This window comes from Giraffa tippelskirchi, chromosome 9 (genome assembly GCF_054371585.1).
Source record: "Giraffa tippelskirchi isolate mGirTip1 chromosome 9, T2T-mGirTip1v1.2.pri, whole genome shotgun sequence".
Taxonomy (NCBI): domain Eukaryota; kingdom Metazoa; phylum Chordata; class Mammalia; order Artiodactyla; family Giraffidae; genus Giraffa; species Giraffa tippelskirchi.
The window spans coordinates 136,665,632-136,684,760 of NC_137283.1; the positions used below are offsets into that span (position 1 = coordinate 136,665,632).

The following is a 19,129-nucleotide window of genomic DNA, read 5'->3' on the forward strand; positions in this document are numbered from 1 at the left end:
TGCAAGTTGTAAGAAGACATTTGTTCCACATTTCTTTCCAGCTGTAACAAGATTTCTCTATCAACATTTTATTAAAAGCAGATAATGTGTGTGTATATGAAATAAAAGCAGCACCGCATCAGTGCAAAATTTGACATCACTTTCTTGAAAGCACTTTGAAGTAATGTTTTCTCAGCTTTCTTTCGTTGGATGGTGCATTCAGAAGGGAACTTTGGAAGGAGTTTTCTCTTCCAATATTATTTCTGGCCTCTATTCAAGAAATAAACAATCTCATAAGCTGTTACTGATAACCAATCAGTAACTCTCCATATGAGGAGGAGGCCTCCACTCATTTCAAGCAAGAATATTAAAAGTCTCAAAATGTTAGCAATTTGTACTGTGTGCTGAAATAAAAAAGAGGGGATTTTGCTTTTGGTGTTCAGTGAGTGTGAAACAATGTAATGTTGTTTCAGAAGCTTTAGGCATATCATCAGTCAGCTTCATGGTACATAAAACTGACAGAGATTGATTAGTGTTTAGTCCATACACATTTATTGAGCAAGAACTATGTGCCCAGCACTGGTGCAGATCTAAAGCTGAGGAGTAAATAAAGCGAACGGGTTCCTTAGCACTTAACCCTCTAACAGCGGAGGCAGAAAAATAAAGAAAAAAGCTAATATTTAACCGTTCTAACATCACAGTTGAAGGGCACATTTGAAGATGAAAAGAGCAGTGGAAAATGGTTTACTCTGTGATGACTATGCTGAATTTTAAAATTCTGAGACGCGTGAAACAAGAAAACAGCTACTCCATCACACACATGGATGGTCCCTTTATGGTATAGTCGATAACATATAGTTCTGATTGATCTTTTTTACCCTGAGGCACAATCCAGTCTGCTTGTCATTCCTGACCTTCTTTCACAACTGTGCCCTGTGTAATGATGCTCAGAAAAGCAGCCAATAGGGGTATTTGTTTTCTGTTCCCTTTTAGCACTTCTAACTCAGGCAACCAAACCAGTTTGAACTAGTTAGAGCATCAGAGCCATTCCCTGGACTCAACCCAGAGTCCATGGATATTCAGTTAGCTTTAAGACTGCAAACTAATACCCAAGTGTACCAGCCAAAACAACATCCTTTTTTTCTCTTTGCTGTGTTATCCATACTTAAATTTGTAATATGACCCTATCTGAAAGCCTTGCTGCAGAAATTTCTTGGAAAAGACTATGCAATTGATTTGTGTCTATGAAGTTTCCTGCATTGTAGGCAGATTCTTTACTGTCTGAGCCACCAAGGAAGCCCCCATGTTATATTAGAGGAGAAAATAAGCCCACTGAACAAAATACACCAACAGCCCCACCCTTTTTTTGGTACAAACCTGACATTTCAGACCAAAGTGGGGAGCCACGTTTTTCAGAGATATATGGGCAGCAGAGATGATGTTGCTATTGTGGTCTGAATTAGTTTGATAGGTGTGTTTGGCTTTGATTTAATTTTTCATTTTTTGTCATTCTGCTTATAGGAAAATGTTCTCTAGGAGAAAATACACGTGAGGGTTAAATCTCACATGGATTAACTAATTACTTGCAAATTGCAGCCTTCAGCAATTTTTAATAAAAGAACACCATCCGCTTCATGCTAAACAGTAAAAATGGATTTCATTTTCATAATATTAATGTTATTCTATGGAACAGTGCTATTAGAAGAAATCCCAGAAGCGAACAGGGTACAAATTATAGAGCAGCTATGTAGAGATGGCTTCTAATCATAATTGAACATGAACAAGAACAAATAAATCAAGGAAGAAACTCTTTCACTTCTGCTGACCTAGATATGCCAGTTTTAAAGCCAGATAAATATCAAGCAACCTGCAAGGGAAGTTACATAGCAGCTGAGAGAGTGACAGTCAAGCCCATCATGACTAGGGACACTCGGATATAGCAGAAGCACAGGAACTTGATTTTGAAATCAGATTGCATACTTGGAACTGTCACTGTTCCCGACTTAAGCTCCTTGGCAGAGATGCTAGCTGAATGTGCACATCGCCGAAAAACATTGCCCAGACGGATGGCAGCAAATACACTCTGGGCAAGCAACTCACCTCCCAGCTGCAGCCACAGAGCTGTGTGTGCTAAGGGCATCTCATAGGGACGGTGCCAAGGCAGGCAGGCGTGACTCTAGGGGAGAGAAAGGGCTGGAGTTAGGGGGGTTTGTCCTCTCGTGTGTATTTTTAAATATCGACGTGGATTTTGGAAAGCTGATGGGACTTGGCTTTTCAGTTGAGACCTCATTATGAGCAAATGATGTGTTTGCAGTAAATGTCATCCTTAGCTAGCGACCCTCAAAAGCTGAACTGGAGGCAGGTCCCATGTGCTGCTTCTCTCTGTACCCGTCCTTTGTCTGAGGCTGCTTTGCCAAACACTTCACCTTCCAGTACCACTGTTAGGGACAACAGGGACCTTCACCTTGAAGAGAGAATAGCTAGCTGATGGAAAGGGATCAGCTCGGAGGGCAGCTGGGGTGCTCTGAGCTGCTCTGGAGCTGTGGCCACGGCCTAAAATCTGCATCATTTAGGTGTAGAGCAGAGAAGACTGCTTTAAACTATACACACTGTTTTCTTGTTGCAACATTACCTGAGTCCAGAAAAAAAAACAAAACAAAACTGTGTTCATCAGCACTTAGTTTCAAGGAGTCACTTGAGTGATAAGACAGTGCCCCTGGACCTGTGGCAATTTTAAGTATGTGATTTTTGATTAACCCAGAAGCAGAAGACCCAACAATTGTGGGATCAGAACAGTTGGCATGCTTTTCTGAAATATATCTTCCAAACGTGAATTTACTAGTCTTCGCTTAAACAAGGGGTCTTACCCTGTCTGAAATGCTAAGCATGCGTCACCCTGAAAGAAATCGTTTATAGTTATCTTTTCCTGAGTCTCATTTAAAAAAAAAAAAAGTTTTCCATTATTTTAAGAGAAAAACTAGGAATTGCTAAGTTGTTTCTCATCGACCCAAGGCTTTTTTTTCAAATGTACTTTTGCATCTCAGTTTTGGGAGGGATGCAAGTGTTCCCTGTTCATTGCCCTGGGGGCTTGGGCCTTAGATGTTTTTATCCCATCACCCAGACAGTTCAAATCAAGAGTGAGGTGCATTCGAGCTGGGCTTCTACTCTGCCAAGAGGATTATCCCTTAATGACTGGTCAGCATTTTCCTCCCAGTGAGTTTGACCTTTCAGAAGCAGAGGTTGCTTTGAATTTACACAAAGTTACTTTGGGGACAAATAAAACCCGAGTTTGGGGTGTCATCATTGTCCCCCTCAACGCCTGCTGTTCCTAGCTTTTGTTTCCTTATGTGGACATTGCAAATACAGAGACTCTACAAAGAGGCGTTTAGTTCCAAAAACATTTGGAGTTAGGGCAACATTTGCATAATTCTATTAAAAGGCTTATACTTTAGCTTTGAAAAATATTTGAGAAAATGTGGTTTAGGGGAAAGAAAATCTTATCTTTTGGCCCAGAAGGTGCATCATGGAACTAAGCTTGTTGATGTTAGGAGTGCATGTTAAGCATCAAAAACTGAAAAAATAGAGAGCCTGGAAGGGTTTCTTTGATCCTTCTTCAAGTCCCCAGTCATCTGAAGCTTAAGAAAGAGATGGATTTTCTGTTTCTTTCGTAGTGTCACAAACTTAGAAGCTGGAGTCATATTACGGTGATGAGGGACACCGGTGTGTTTCTGTAGATTTTAAAATACAATTCATTGGTTCTTTTCAGCTGAGGACATTTCATTTTGGTGTCATTGCAGACAGGAGGAGATCTTCCACAGACCAAATTCAAGACTCTGTCATCATGCCTGTTTCGATCATATGGTGCAGCTCATCATTCACAGGTTGACAGCTAGTCTGGCAGACAGTTTTCATATTCAGCTCCTAAAAAAGGAACCAAACACCTTCAACACTGTAAATATTACAACACCAACTGCAGTTAGAACCTCTCCTAATGTAGCACGTGTCTCCATTAAACTACCTGCTACTCCAGGAACTGAAAGCTGGGTGTCCAGATGGTGGCTTGCTGTCAGGAAAGGTGACTGTAGACTAAACCTAAGAGTGCACCACACCCTCAGAAGCCACCATTCTAGAACCTTCTAGAGCCTTATGCTTACCTTGCTCTTTCGGGACTCATGTCTCATGCAGAACATGCTAAAATCTGGGTTCTTACCCTGATATATGTCTTCATTTTTATTCCATATTCACCTGAATTTTTTCCAGAACCAGAATAAGGCTTTTAGATCTCCTAAACTATTAAGCACATAAAAATCCAATTTTATTTTTTAAATAACATAAAATGTATAAGTCTAGTAGAACAACTTGTCTTTTCTAGGTGCTTCTTTGATTATAAAATTCTGAATGCATTCATTAAAGCCAAAAATTTCTGACACTTCTTTATTTATGCCTGTAGGGTAAAAGATGATTACTCCTTGGAAGGAAAGCTATGACCAACCTAGACAGCATATTAAAAAACAGAGACATTACTTTGCAAACAAAGGTCCATCTAGTCAAGGCTATGGTTTTTCCAGTAGTCATGTATGGATGTGAGAGTTGGACTGTAAAGAAAGCTGATTGCCGAAGAATTGATGCTTTTGAGCTGTGTTGTTGGAGAAGACTCTCAAGAGTCCCTTGGACAGCAAGGAGATCCAACCAGTACATCTTAAAGGAAATCAGTCCTGGGTGTTCATTGGAAGGACTGATGTTGAAGCTGAAACTCCAATAATTTGGCCACCTGATGCGAAGAGCTGATTCATTTGACTCATCACTGGTAGTTGGTGATGGACAGGGAGGCCTGGCGTGCTGCAGTCCATGGGGTCGCAAAGAGTCAGACACGACTGAGCGACTAAACTGACTGAGTGATAGGGTAAAATCCACAGCTACTGTTGGGCTACAACCTAATCACTGGCCACAGTCTCCCACAATCTTTTCTCCCCAGCCGCATAGCATGATGACTCATAATTGCTTTTCAATATTGAAGATTTTGTGCTCAGTTGCTTCAGTCATGTCTGACTCTTTGCGACTCTATGGACTGTAGCCCACCAGGCTCCCCTCTCCATGGGATTCTCCAGGGAAAAATACTGGAGTGGGTTGCCATTCCCTTCTCCAGGGGATCTTCCCAACCCAGGGATCGAATCTGTGTCTCTTACATCTTCTACATTGGCAGGCATGTTCTTTACCATTAGTGCCACCTGTCTGGGAACACAATTGAAAATTTTGCTGGGTCCTTATTACATTTCTAATGGAAAGCCTTTTCCAGATAGTTTTGTGATTCTCTCCTTTTGATTCGACCCTAGGTTGTACTCCCCTCTCCTGACAAGTTATCTCCCTTACCCTGTTTTCCACCCATCTTGCTATCTGACTCCAAATTTCATGAAATCAATCTTGAATTTCTTGAGATAAATAACATTTAAGATCGTTTTAAAATAATTTTTAAAAAGCAAGTTGTGTGTAACTGGTAAATGCTTTGGGAAATTAGACACATCTGGCTATCCACACATAAATGCATGTATAGTGCTTTGTTACATATGTAACAAGATTTAGTTGTTGAAGATGTTTTGGATAGAAATGGAACTCTGTTGAGTAGAGTTGCCTGGATTGAGGCCTGAAAATTGTGTCCCAATTATGTAATACACAGGCAAAGTTATGTTTCTGTACCTGACATGGGGCAAAAATGTGTAATGTTCAGCCAAAATCGCCACCTGAGGACACAGAGAACAAAGAAACAAAAAGCCCTAATCAGATTAGAGTTTAATGAACCAGTCTCAGGACAGTTGTGAACTCGCAACTGCCAAGTCATTCCAATGAATAAACAGCGGAACAAAACTTGGAGAACAAAAATTCTTCTTAATTATTTGCATTCTTTGGGTAGCTGTAATTATAATTATAGGCAGTTTTTCATTGCCTGTTACAACATGTGCCTATGATGGTGTATTTTTCAGTTGCGGTTGGTTGTCTGTTGCAAGATAGTTTTGAGGATCATTAAGATGGGCGTAATTTCTTTCTGAACTATGTTAAGGATAATAGAGATGGATGTTTCAATTTAACTAGAATTTGTAAATGAATGGCAGTTCCAGGTTAGTTTTTAATTTAGTAAACTATTGCTAGACTTAAAATACACCACACACACTATATTATAAATTACATACTTAGAATTAAAACATTAGAAGTTCTCATAGTTAATGAGAATTTATGTATTTGCTACTTTTTTCCTAAATATGGATTTTTTAAAAACAATATTTATTTATTTTTGGCTGTGCTGATCGTTGTTGCTGCACAGGCTTTTCTCTAGTTGCATCGAGAAGAGGCCACTCTGCACTGAGGTACACAGGCCTCCCATTATGGCGGCCCCTTGGGTCAAGGAGCATGGGATTTAGGGCTTGTGAACGTCAGTAGTTGTGGCTCACAGGCTCCATAGTTCTGGCACACAGGCCCAGATGCTCTGAGGCATACGGGATCTTCTCAGACCCAAGACTGAAACTCCATCCCCAGGTGGACTTTTCATAACTGAGCCACCAGTGCGTGCGTGCTAAGTCACTTTGGTCATGTCCTACTCTTTGCGATCCTGTGGACCGTAGCCCACTAGGCTCCTTTGTCTATGGGAGCCACCCGAAAAGCCTCTAAATGTGGATTTTTAAAATAACATTTCTTTTCCTGATGACTAAAATAATGTGTTTATTTTAAAAGAGATGGAAAGTACACACAAAAAAGTCAGTAAAAATTACCCATAATCCTATAACCCAGTGATATCTATTCTGTTGACTAGGAGTGAATATTAACTCTGTTAACTAGGGACAGGTACCCTTTAGCCTTTTTTTTCTACACATTTTTATTCTACAAAGTTGGTAACATAATATAACATGTAATTTTTTATTGAACTACAGTTGATGTATAATATTATATAAGTTATACATGTGCAATATAGTGATTCACAATTTTAAAGGTTATGCTTCATTTACAGTTATTATAAAATATTGACTCTGTACCCCTGTTGTATACTATATTCTTATAGCTTATTTTCTACCTAATAGTTTGTATCTCTTAATACTGTACCCCTATATTGCCCCTCCCCATCTCTCCCTCCCCACTGGTAATCACTAGTTTGTTCTCTATATCTGTGAGTCTGCTTCTTCTTTGATATATTCACTAGTTGGTTCTATTTTTGTTTCCACTTATAAGTGATGTCATATAGTATTTGTCTTTCTCCTTCTGACTTACTTCACTTAGCATAATGCCCTGCAAGTCAATCCATGTTGCTGCAAATGGCAAAATGTCATTCTTTTAAAAATTTAAATATATATATATATATATACATATATATGTGTGTGTGTATGTATGTATATATGGGCTTCCGTGGTGGCTCAGATGGTAAAGAATCCACCTGCAATGTGGGAGATCTGGGTTTGATCCCTGAGTTGGGAAGATCCCCTGGAGAAGGAAATGGCAACCAACTCCAGTATTCTTGCCTGGAGAATCCCATGGATAAAGGAGTGTGGTGGGCTACAGTCCATGGGTTCGCAAAGAGTTGGACACAACTGAGCACTTAACGCATATACATATATATATATGTGTGTGTATATATATATATATATATATATATATACTTTGTCTACCAACTGCTGTTCTTTCACATCACATTTTTTTAATAGGTGCATAGTATTTTTTCATATGTATAGTATGAAAATGACTCTTAGACCTGACAAGAGTTACAGGGGGAATTTACAACTTCAGGCCATAACTGCCACGCCAGGTTGATGAGTGGGGCTGCAGCCTCTTACTTAAGTTGAAGCTATTATTTTCTTTGATTTGCTTGAAATACCTCTAGGTGGTCAAGCCTCCTTCTATTTGTTCTGTTCCAAGTGTGAGGCCATACCATTGCCTGTTATTTTATATCTGCCTATTGTATGCATTTCAATTTCCTACCTGAGTCTGTCATCTTTGATACAGGATGTATAAGAGTTAAGGAAAATGTTAAAGGGACTAAAGATGATTAAAAATTATTTTTCTGAAATGTCAGTCAAGTTTAAGTGGGACTACATTTTTTTCACTGTTAAGCACAACTGTTTCATCTCATGTAACTAGCATGACTTGCCCTCTGTGGTGCCCAGTGGATGCTTCCAGTGTGCTATTTGGAGGGGAAAGAAACAAGAAATTAGGCAGATGGATCATGATAGCTTGAGTTCAGTTCTCTTGGCAGCAACTTTACCCAGAAGTTGCACTTTCTGTTTAGTCCTGGATAGGATCGGCTATGCTGTGGTAGCATATCAACCCTGAAATCTATGTGGTACAGCAGGAAAAAAAAAACCCACTTATTTACTGCTCCCATAGAGACTGATGGAGACTGCAGAGACTCCTCTTAATCCATGACTCAGCCATCTGTGAGGATGCTATCTCACTATGCAACTTCCATGTTTGCTGCTATAGAGGAGGCGAGGCATGTAAGCTCACACCAGCCTTTAAGAGCATAATCCCAGAAATTATATGTGTCTCTACTGCTCCCAATCCCTTGGGTAAAATTAGTAACAGAGGGATGGAGAGCTGAGAACTGTTTGGAGTGCATGGATATTTGATGAATGTTGTCTCCACCACCATTCTTGTATCAAGCCACGGAAGCCAAATTGAGACCTTCTCAGTGAATGAGGACAGGGAATCAAAAGGATTATTGGGATCAGAGAATCTGGTATAACCAGTAAGACCATTAAGACCTGAGAATCAGAACAGTCTGAAGAACAGTAATGGTCAGAGTGGGAACAAACTGGCCAACACAGCTACTGGATGGCTGTAACCAGGTAGAGTGAGACTAGAGAGAAGACATGACCCACAAAGCCATGACTGTATGCCTCTGACTTGGATTCTTTAGGAATGTGGTTTACAAACCTGGTCATTCTGGTTCAGAAAGCTTTAGAAAGAACTTCAGAAAGTGTGGAGTTCTGGCTCCACCTGAGATCTACTGAATGAGAATCTCCTAAAGAATAACCTACATGTATCACATTTTAAAAACTATTTCTGATTTATTCTGGTAATAATAATGGCTGGTGGCTTGGTGGTAAAGAATCCACCTGACCATGCAGGAGACATGGGTTTGATCCCTGGGTCAGAAAGATCTCATGGAGAAGGAAGTGGCAACCCACTCCAGTATTCTTGCCTGGAGAATTCCCTGGACCAAGGAGTCTGGAGGGCTGCACTCTAGGCAAAAGAGTCGGACACAACTTAGTGACTAAACAACAACAACAACATTATCAGAATAATAATAATTACTATTTGAAAAGTTATTGCTTAGAACAAAAGGAGGTAGAAGGTGTCCTTGGGAGGAGCTGCCAATGAGGGAGTGAGCCTTAGAAAAGTGGTGGGAAGAGCCACAACTCTTCCCAGGTTAAGGCATCCCAGGTTATGGTTCTATTGTTGGGTGATTGTTAGCATCACAAAGCAGAGTAAATTCAGCTCTGAGTCATGGTATCATGAGTAGAACCATTTCAACCAGCTACCTGGTCAGATACTTAGTATGTAGATGGAGATCACACTTCACGGTCCTGCCATGTTAAATGGTCTGACTTGGCTAGTCACTGCTTCTTGGTTAAGAATTTACCATCTGAGCCACCAAGGAAGCCCCCAGTAGGTAGCACAGCACTGTTAAACATGCAGAGATGTCTGAAAAACCCAATGCAGATAAATCTCCAGTTCTACACAGAGCGCAAGAAGAAAATCTTATTTTTGCTTAATGGCTGGAGTTTTTACCAATAATACCTGGTTTTGCATATGGCTTTCTCTAGATATATCAAAATACATCAAGACCACAACCTGGGGTAAGTACCAAAGAAATAGTAGATAAATAGTGTTTGCAAAATGAAGAGTGGAGGACAGAGCTTGGGGTGATGTCAATTAATGTATGCCCCAAAATAATGTCACACAGCTGAATAACAAACGCAGTAAATTGGAGTTCTGAAATGGGAAGCAAAACAAGGACCAGGCAGAGATGTATGAGTTAGCTGGTGTCATGAACTCAAGGAAGAAATGTGAACCGTTCATCTTAATTCCAGCAGAAGTCCAACCGGTTTGTAGTTGTTTTTCTATCACCAGAGCATGCCTTCTCACTCCATATTTTTAAAGCTGCTGGAAGCACAACTGACTTTAGAGTTTGCCCTCTTAGACTTGTTTTTTTAAGATTATTTCCATGCTTTATACAACTGCTCTGTTAGTTATGACCACAGTCATGATTCATTAAGACCACAGCAGTGGATTTTGAAAGTAATTCATCTGTTTTCCTTTTATTCCATCTCACTGTATTTGCTTAGGAGTTCTGCAGGTGGCTGGCCAAGCTGGGAGAGTAGGGTTTGGGTGATGTCTGCTCCTGAGTCACGTTCCAGGACATGTGAGTATTTTCAGGCTAAAGGAGAAAAGTCTAGTAGACATACAGGGAGCCTTCCTCATCTACTTGAAAGAAAAGACCTGCTCTATGTTGTTCTTAAAAGGTCTATATTTTGAAATTCCAAAGGCACAGGTTCAAAATGAAACATCTTAAACATTTAAGCCATCCAACAATGACATTGACTTCCTGGGGTATTATTGATCCCCTCTTCTCCACGAAGTTCTAAATGTTGGAGCTCCTCAAATTTCAGTTTGCAGCAGTCTTTTCTTTTTATACAACTTTTTTCAGCTCTTCATTGAATTCCATTGTTCTGAATACCATGAACATGTGATAACCCATTATTTTCTCCTGCCAAATATCATCTCTAATCTCATCTATTCAACCATCTCTGTGACCTTTCGCTTGACTGTTTCATGAGCATCTCAATACATGAAGAATACAACTCTTAATTCCTCCTTAAACCCTTATCCCAAAGTCTAATTGTCGTCCTTGTTCCGCTCTTTCTCAGTCAATGCCACCATCATCTACGTATTACATGGCTCGACTCCTGGCCTCTCTTTGCCTGTCCCACTTTAAGCACTTCAAATCAGTTGCCTCCACACTTGGACAGAAAATACCAGAGTGTTATACATTGGGTTTCCTTAGAGCACTGGCACACAGTAATAATATTTGATGAATCAGTGAAAGATGTAGAATGTTCATCAAGAAATACTAATAATTCCTACAATCGATCAAGCATCCACCATGTGGTAGGTGCCTTAAATATTATAAATCTATCCCTAACAGCAACTCTTCAAAGTAGGTAGGCAAGAAGAAATCTCACTGAACTAAGAGTTTGGCAGGGTTTTGCTTTTACGAATTTTATTGGGCACTTACTATGGTTGGATGCTTTCTATGGCATTTATCATGACAAACATCAGCATAATGCTAGGTGTTTTATATATATTATCTCATTTAATCCTTATCAATACCTCTAGGGTAGGTTTTATGTACCATTTTTTGTGGATGAGGAAACGGAGTCTAATAGAAATTAATCAACTTGGCTGAGGTCAAACATTAACCAGGAAGTATTAGTTGGTATTTAAGCCCCAGTTCATTTGGCTCCTGAGGCTATATATTTCCCAGCTTTATCACAGAATAATCTCCATCAAGGGTGCCAACATTTTATGAAATGTTTCAGTAAGTGATCTTTTAAGTTTCTCTAATCAGAATTTTCATAATTATATAAAAAATCCTTTAGGTCTTCATTACTCTACCACTTAAAAAGATAAAAATAACTTTGTAAATTTCATAGAAAATCTAGAAATGTTCTAAACCTACACAGAAATTCCACCTGATATGATTGTAAAGACATTTCTCTTTTTTGTAAGCTTCAGCATTTTTCAAAATAGAATTCCCATCTAATTAATATCTGGACCAAATTAACCAGCTTGGCAATGATTCCTAGAGCCACACTAACAGATACACAGCACAGGATGCTACCACAGGGCTGACTCACTACACAGAACATCTAGTCACTCAAGGATTGTTGCTCTCAATGATCCAAATTTATTGGGAACTATTCTGAGTACCTCTGAACAAAAAGGATCTTAATACAATTATCATATTGCTAAAAAGAGAAATGTTGATGCTAGAATTCTCTACCTATTTGTATTTAGCTCATTTGAGTCCTTAATTCTATTTATTATAGTTACACAATTATATGGAAATCATTCCATGCCAGCTCCTCCATTCCACCATCATGTTAAAGAAAGAAATTAACAACAATGCCCCATATGACAAATATTTGCAAAAAGAAAAGAGTAATGTGAGAGTCAAGGGAAATAATGGAGAACTGGAACACTGGAAAGGCAGTGTCATTTTCTGAGCAATTCAAGATGTTCAGATGCAATAAACCTATGTGTGAAGTCAGGAGATTGAGGCTGAGGAAGAAACACCAAGAAATCTTGACTTCTCTTTTTGCCCAGCACAAGTGGTCTTGGCATAAATGTCACTTTTCCTTCCTGTTAATCTATAGCAGGCTCTAAACTAATCAGGACAAACTGCTCTTTACATTCACAAGATAAAAGTATTCCAAATAATTTCAGAAATTATTTGCAGCCACATAATGATGCTGCTGCTGCTGCTAAGTCGTTTCAGTCATGTCCGACTCTGCAACCCCATAAATGGCAGCCCACCAGGCTCCTTTGTCTCTGGGATTTTCCAGGCAAGAATACTGGAGTGGGTTACCATTTCCTTCTCCAATGCATGCATGCATGCTAAGTTGCTTCTGTTGTGTACGACTCTGTGAGACCTCATGGACAGCAGCCCACCAGGCTCCTCTGTCCACAGACTTCTCTAGGCAAGAATACTGGAGTGGGTTGCCATTTCCTTCTCCACAACATAATGATAGCAGATACTTATTCAGTGTTACCAGGTGCTGTTCTAAGTAGAGCCAGGATTAGAACACAGGGAATCTGGCTCCACGCTGTGCTCTTATTCATCACACTGATGGGCTATTTCAACAAGTCCCCTACTTAGAGGACCCATCTGTTTGCATCTCACTCTGGTGTGGAAGTGGAGCCACAAACTGGATCAGGAAGCTTCATCTCCACCACCGACATGGGGACCTTGAGTTACCCACATCGCTCACAGGTGAGCTGAAATCCACACCTTTAGAAAGAATGTCACAGACCTGACTCATTGCAAGGGGATAAGGAGGATAGTGTGAAGAGTAAGGGGAACCCTCTGCCGCAATGTCCTGGGAGGTGGATGGAATTATAGAGGAGGAATCTTGAGAGGGGTGTGGTTTAGGAAGGTGAGAGTTTCAACTTTCTTTCTCCTAGTTTAGGAATGCTTCTAACATTGTCCTTGATTTGAAAAATATAGATGTTTGCTTTATTACAACATCTAATCTTTCTGCTCTTGGCCAAGCAAGTAGACAGGTTGGCAAGGGAAGGGAGGTATATCCCATTCCATCACTTCAGTGGGTCCCATACAGAACATGCATCTTTCTGAATGAACCAGTTGGGTTCATTCAGCCTCCAAGCCTGGAAGGTGTCTAAAGTACAGGGGAAGAGTAGCTGAAAGCGAGAGCTCAAGTGAGAGGGAGATACCATTCTACTTACAACTGCAGGTCAGGAGAGTACTTCTGAAGCTTCAATGTGCATTTGAATCACATGGAGATCTTGTTAAAATGCAGATTCCCATCCAGAGGGAATGAGGGAGGGCCTGAGACGCTGCATTTCTAACAAGCTCCCTAGTGATGCTGATGCTGCTGGTCTGTAGACCACATTTTAAGTAGCAAGGAGCTATAGGTTGTGTAAACTGGGTGGCAGAGAGACCTTATACACCTGAGTTACAGATGTATTTTCATTGCCCTTCCCTCGCTATTCTTTTGGTTCCTATCCAATTGCTTAGGGAAGAGCTTCTATTCCTCTTTTCACTTGTCCTGAAGGAAGGTCATGAAGATCTTTTTGTATAGTTCTTCTGTGTATTCTTGCCACCTCTTCTTAATATCTCCTGCTTCTGATAACCATGATGGTGTGATCACTCACCTAGAGCCAGACATTCTGGAATATAAAGTCAAGGGGGCCTTAGGAAGCATCACTATGAACAAAGCTAGTGGAGGTGATGGAATTCCAGTTGAGCTATTTCAAATCTTAAAAGATGATGTTGTTTAAGTGCTGCACTCAATATGCCAGCAAATTTGGAAAACTTGGCAGTGGCCACAGGACTGGAAAAGGTCAGTTTTCATTCCAATCCCAAAGAAGGGCAGTGCCAAAGAATGCTCAAACTACTGCACAATTGCACTCATTCCACACGCTAGCAAAGTAATGCTCAAAATTCTCCAAGCCAGGCTTTAATAGTTCGTGAATTGTGAACTTCCTGATGTTCAAGCTGGATTTAGAAAAGCCAGAGGAACAAGAGATCAAATTGCTAACATTCAATGGATCACCAAAAAAGCGAGAGAGTTCCAGAAAAATATCTATTTCTGCTTTATTGACCACGCCAAAGCCTTTGACTGTGTGGATCAAAAGAAACTGTGGAAAATTCTTAAAGAGATGGGGATACCAGACCACCTGACCTGCCTCCTGAGAAATCTGTATGCAGGTGAAGAAGCAACAGTTAAAACTGGACAGGGAACAACAGACTGGTTCTAAATCGAGAAAGGAGTATGTCAAGGCTGTATATTGTCACCTTGCTTATTTAACTTATATGCAGAGTACATCATGACAAATGCTGGACTGGAGGAAGCACAAGCTGGAATCAAGATTGCCGGGAGAAATATCAATAACCTCAGATATGCAGATGACACCACCCTTACGGCAGAAAGCAAAGAAGAACTAAAGAGCCTCTTGATGAAAGTGAGAGAGGAGAGTGAAAAAGTTGGCTTAAAGCTCATCATTCAGAAAACTAAGATCATGGCATCTGGTCCCATCACTTCATGGCAAATAGATGAGGAAACAATGGAAACAGTGACAGACTTTATTTTTTGGGGCTCCTAAATCACTGCAGATGGAGACTGCAGCTATGAAATTAAAAGACACTTGCTCCTTGGAAGAAAAGCTATGACCAACCTGGACAGCATATTAAAAAGCAGGGACATTACTTTGCCAACAAATGTCCATCTAGTCAAAGCTCTGGTTTTTCCAGTGGTCATGTATGGATGTGAGAGTTGGACCATAAAGAAAGCTGAGCACCGAAGAATTAATGCTTTTGAATTGTGGTGTTGAAGAAGACTCTTGAGAGTCCCTTGGACTGCAAGGAGATCCAATCAGTCCATCATAAAGGAGATCAGTCCTGAATATTCATTGGAAAGACTGATGTTGAAGCTGAAACTCCAATACTTTGGCCACCTGATGCAAAGAACTGACTCATTTGAAAAGACCCAGATGCTGGGAAAGACTGAGGGTGGGAGGAGAAGGGGCTGACAGAGGATAAGATGGTTGGATGGCATCACCAACTCAATGGCCATGAGTTTGAGCAAGCTCCCGGAGTTGGTGATGGACAGGGAAGCCTGGCATGCTGCAAGACCATGTGGTCACAAAGAGTCAGACACGACTGTGTGACTGAACTGAACTGAGGGAACGTCCATAAAAATAACACTCCTGGCTTCTGTGTTGGTCAAACTCACATCACTTAAACTAGTTGCCTTCAGATTTGCACAGGGGACATACGTGTATTACTCATAGCTCCCTTCAAATCACTGGTATATAAAGAGGAAGGAAAGGGCGATGACTGTCCTTTATCTCCTGTACAGTGTGAGCCCAGGCAGACGGCACTTTTATCTGGCCCCCGGTGCATTCATTCCTCATCCTGGGATAGTTGTACATTTTGTCAACTCCAACGCAATCCTCCACTGTTATGAATAATAGAAGGTATGGCCTATTAAAAGGTGATGCTGGGGTCAAAGCTGAAGGGAAACTCCAGAAGCAGTGACTTTTGAGTTCGAATGCCCAGAAAGATTAATCTGCTCGAGCAAGCAGCAAGGGGATTCCCCCCTGCCCTGTATCTCTGAATTTACCAAGGGAGATGGTTGAGAGCATGCATCCATATCCAACTTAAGCTGTGGTTAGAAGGGTCAGTTCAGAATCTTTGCCTCCTTGAAACATCAGTGGAGAGAATGACTATTTGCATTTTTCAAACTATTTTCATAAGATATGCAATGGAATTAGGAAACCCAAATTTAGATTAGGTGCAATGGAACCGTCTTCCTGAGAGACAGAAGATAATTATAGAAAGGCTTTTCAAAGTAAAGTGATGGAAACACTTGCTAATGTTTCCCTGGGACCTTCATAGAGCCAGGTTACAGGGAGAGGAAGCTGGTCTGTATAACATATTACTTCTTTTCCCCAGGGCAATTCCATGACCGGAGTTACCACCGAAGAGAGCCAAGACAATGAGTGGAATCAGGCCATGCATGGGGCCAAGATAAACTGGGCTAACACTCCAACTGTTCGGAATGGCTTGGTGCCCGGACACCACCCCTGTGAACACCAAGCCCCCTAGCCCCTGCCCTGCCTTTCTGGTAGGTGAGATTTCCCCACATGCTACCACCCCACCGAACCATATCTAGCAAGGCAAAAGCTTGAGTATGTTATTATATTACAACATTCTTATAACGTTTCCCTGTGTCTTCTTGAGTTTATTTTCTTTTCAAAAAATTTTATTTGAACATGGCTCAAAAATCAAAACTATACAAAGGTGCACTGGGTAGTGTCACATTTTTCTGTCCCCATTCACCACTTTCTCCCCCCTTACTATAAGTTATCACTGAATTTATGTTTACCTTTATATTCTGTTTATCTTTATATTTTTATGCATATACGAGTAAATATTCTCATACTTCTATTTCTGATACAAGATCGAGCTTATTCTTCTACACTTTGCTGTGTTTTTTTTTTTTTTCATTTAAAAATATATTATAGAGGACCTCCTTGGTTGTCCACTCATTAAGAATCCACATGCCAATGCAGGGGACACAGGTTGGATCCTTGGTCAGAGAAGATCCTACATGCCATAGAGCAACTAATTCCTCAAACCAAAACTACTGAAGCTCACACACCTAGAACCTGTGCTCTGCAACAAGAGAAGCCATCGCAGAGAGAAGTCCATGCATTGCAACTAGGGAGTAGCCTCTGCTCGCCACAACTAGAGAAAGTACATGTATAACAATGAAGACCCAGCACGGCCAAAAATTAATTAATTAAATTATATATATATATATAGGTATATATACCTAAATATTTATATTTAATACCTATATATAATTTAATTAATTAGTTAATTAATATATAGGATTCCCCAAAGCAGTATATAGAAATCTTCCTTGTTCTTTTTGACAGCTGCATAATATTTCAATATATAAATGTTTTAATTTCAGTCAACCAGTCTCCCAGATGCTGTACTCTTGCATAGTTTCTAGTCTTTTTTATTACAATGAAGCAAAAGGCATTCTTTTGCATATTCTATTTTCCTTGGGTACATGTGCATGCTGAGTTGCCTCAGTCATGCCCAACTCTTTGCATCCCTATGGATCGTAGCCCACCAGGCTCCTCTGTCCATAGCATTTCCCAGGCAAAAATGCTAGAGTGGGTTTCCATGCCCTCCTCAAGGGAATCTTCCCAATCCAGGGATCAAATCCGCATCTCTTATGTCTCCTGTATTGGCAGGTGGATTCTTTACCACTAGTGCCAAATGGGAAGCCCTTTTTTTGTTTGGGTACAGGTGTAACAGGTGTAACTAAGGCTAGATTCTGGTATCTGCTTTCCTAACTTAAAGAGTTAGTGCATTTGTAATGTTGATATTTCTAGTCTTCTTTCCTTAAGGAATTATAATTTTTTTCTCCCTTTAGTAAAATATGAGAGTGCCTGTTTCTCTACTTCTTTGTCAAGATAGTGTGTCAAACTTCCGGTTTGTCTAATCCAAATGTTATCTTAGAATAATTTTAATATTTGATCTCATTATAAATGTGATAACATATGTCATAACTTTCAGAGATATTTGAATTTATTTTTCTGTGAACTTTTTGTTCATGCCCTTTGCTCATTTCTATGATTGGTGGTTTCTTAATCTTGATTTCTAAGAGCTACTATATATTAAGTATTTATATATACACTATACATATACATATTCTATAATATACATATACTATACTATACTATATATATATAGTATATATATACTATATTCACTCTTCATTTACTTATGAAGAATAAAGCTGAAGAACTTATACTACCTAATTTCAAAATTTATTATAAAGTTACAGTATTCAAGACAATATGGTACTGATATAAAATTAGATAATGGAATGAATAGAATTCAGAAATAGACCAACACTAACATGATCAATGGATTTTCAAAAATGATGCCAAGATAATTCAATATGGGAAGGATAACTTTTTAAATAAATGTGTTGAAATGATTGTATTAACTCTAAGGATTTAAAAATTTAACCCTGACCCTTGCCACATATTATAAGTAAAAATGAATTAAAATGGATCTTAGAACACAGTACAAGAGTAATAAAACTAATGCATAAATGCAGAGGAGAAAATATTTGTGATATTGAGTTAATCAAAGATTTATTAAATAAGTCGTACAAAGTACAGGTTGTAAAGGACCACACTAATAAAATGTACAGGAACAAAACTAAAAACTTATGCAACTTATGCTCTCAGAAAGATGCACTGACTGAAGGAAATAAAAAGGCAAGCTGTAAGTTGAACGAAAATACTTGCAAAGCATACGTCTGTCAAAGGACTTGTGTCCTGAATCTATATAGAATTCCTACAATCCCATAGCAAGCAGATAAACACAATGAAAAGTTTGTTAAAAGATTTGAACAAATTCTTCACAAAAGGAGACATACAGATGGCAAATAGGTATATGAAAGTATACTCAACTTCTCTAGTCATTTCAGGGAAACAAGTTAAAACCACAATGAAATTCTACTACCTGCTCGCTCAAATGGCTAAATATAAGAGGACTGGCAATATCAAGTGCCAACGAGAAATGTAGAGCAACTGGAACTCTCATACAGTGGACATGCAAAATGTTACAGTAACTTTGGAGAACAGTATGGCAGTGTTAAATTTAAACTTGCATTTATCATCCAACTCAGCAATGCCATTCCTATGCACTAAAGTGAGAAATTAAATGTGTGTTCACATTGAGACTTTTACATGAATGTTATAATAACATTATTCATAAACAATAAAAGTAGAAATAATTGAATGTCCATCAGTTTGTGAATTCATACAGTGA

The 19,129-nt window shown here is 39.5% G+C and overlaps 1 long non-coding RNA gene across 1 annotated transcript; it reads left to right on the plus strand.

Annotated features, from left to right (window-relative positions):
- Positions 1-9,479: 9,479 nt before the first annotated feature.
- LOC145520482 (uncharacterized) lies at positions 9,480-16,489 on the plus strand. The gene is made up of 5 exons (XR_014064498.1): positions 9,480-9,818; positions 9,926-10,066; positions 10,308-10,384; positions 12,789-13,015; positions 16,220-16,489. It is a non-coding gene; the product is annotated as an uncharacterized LOC145520482 (long non-coding RNA).
- Positions 16,490-19,129: the final 2,640 nt, after the last annotated feature.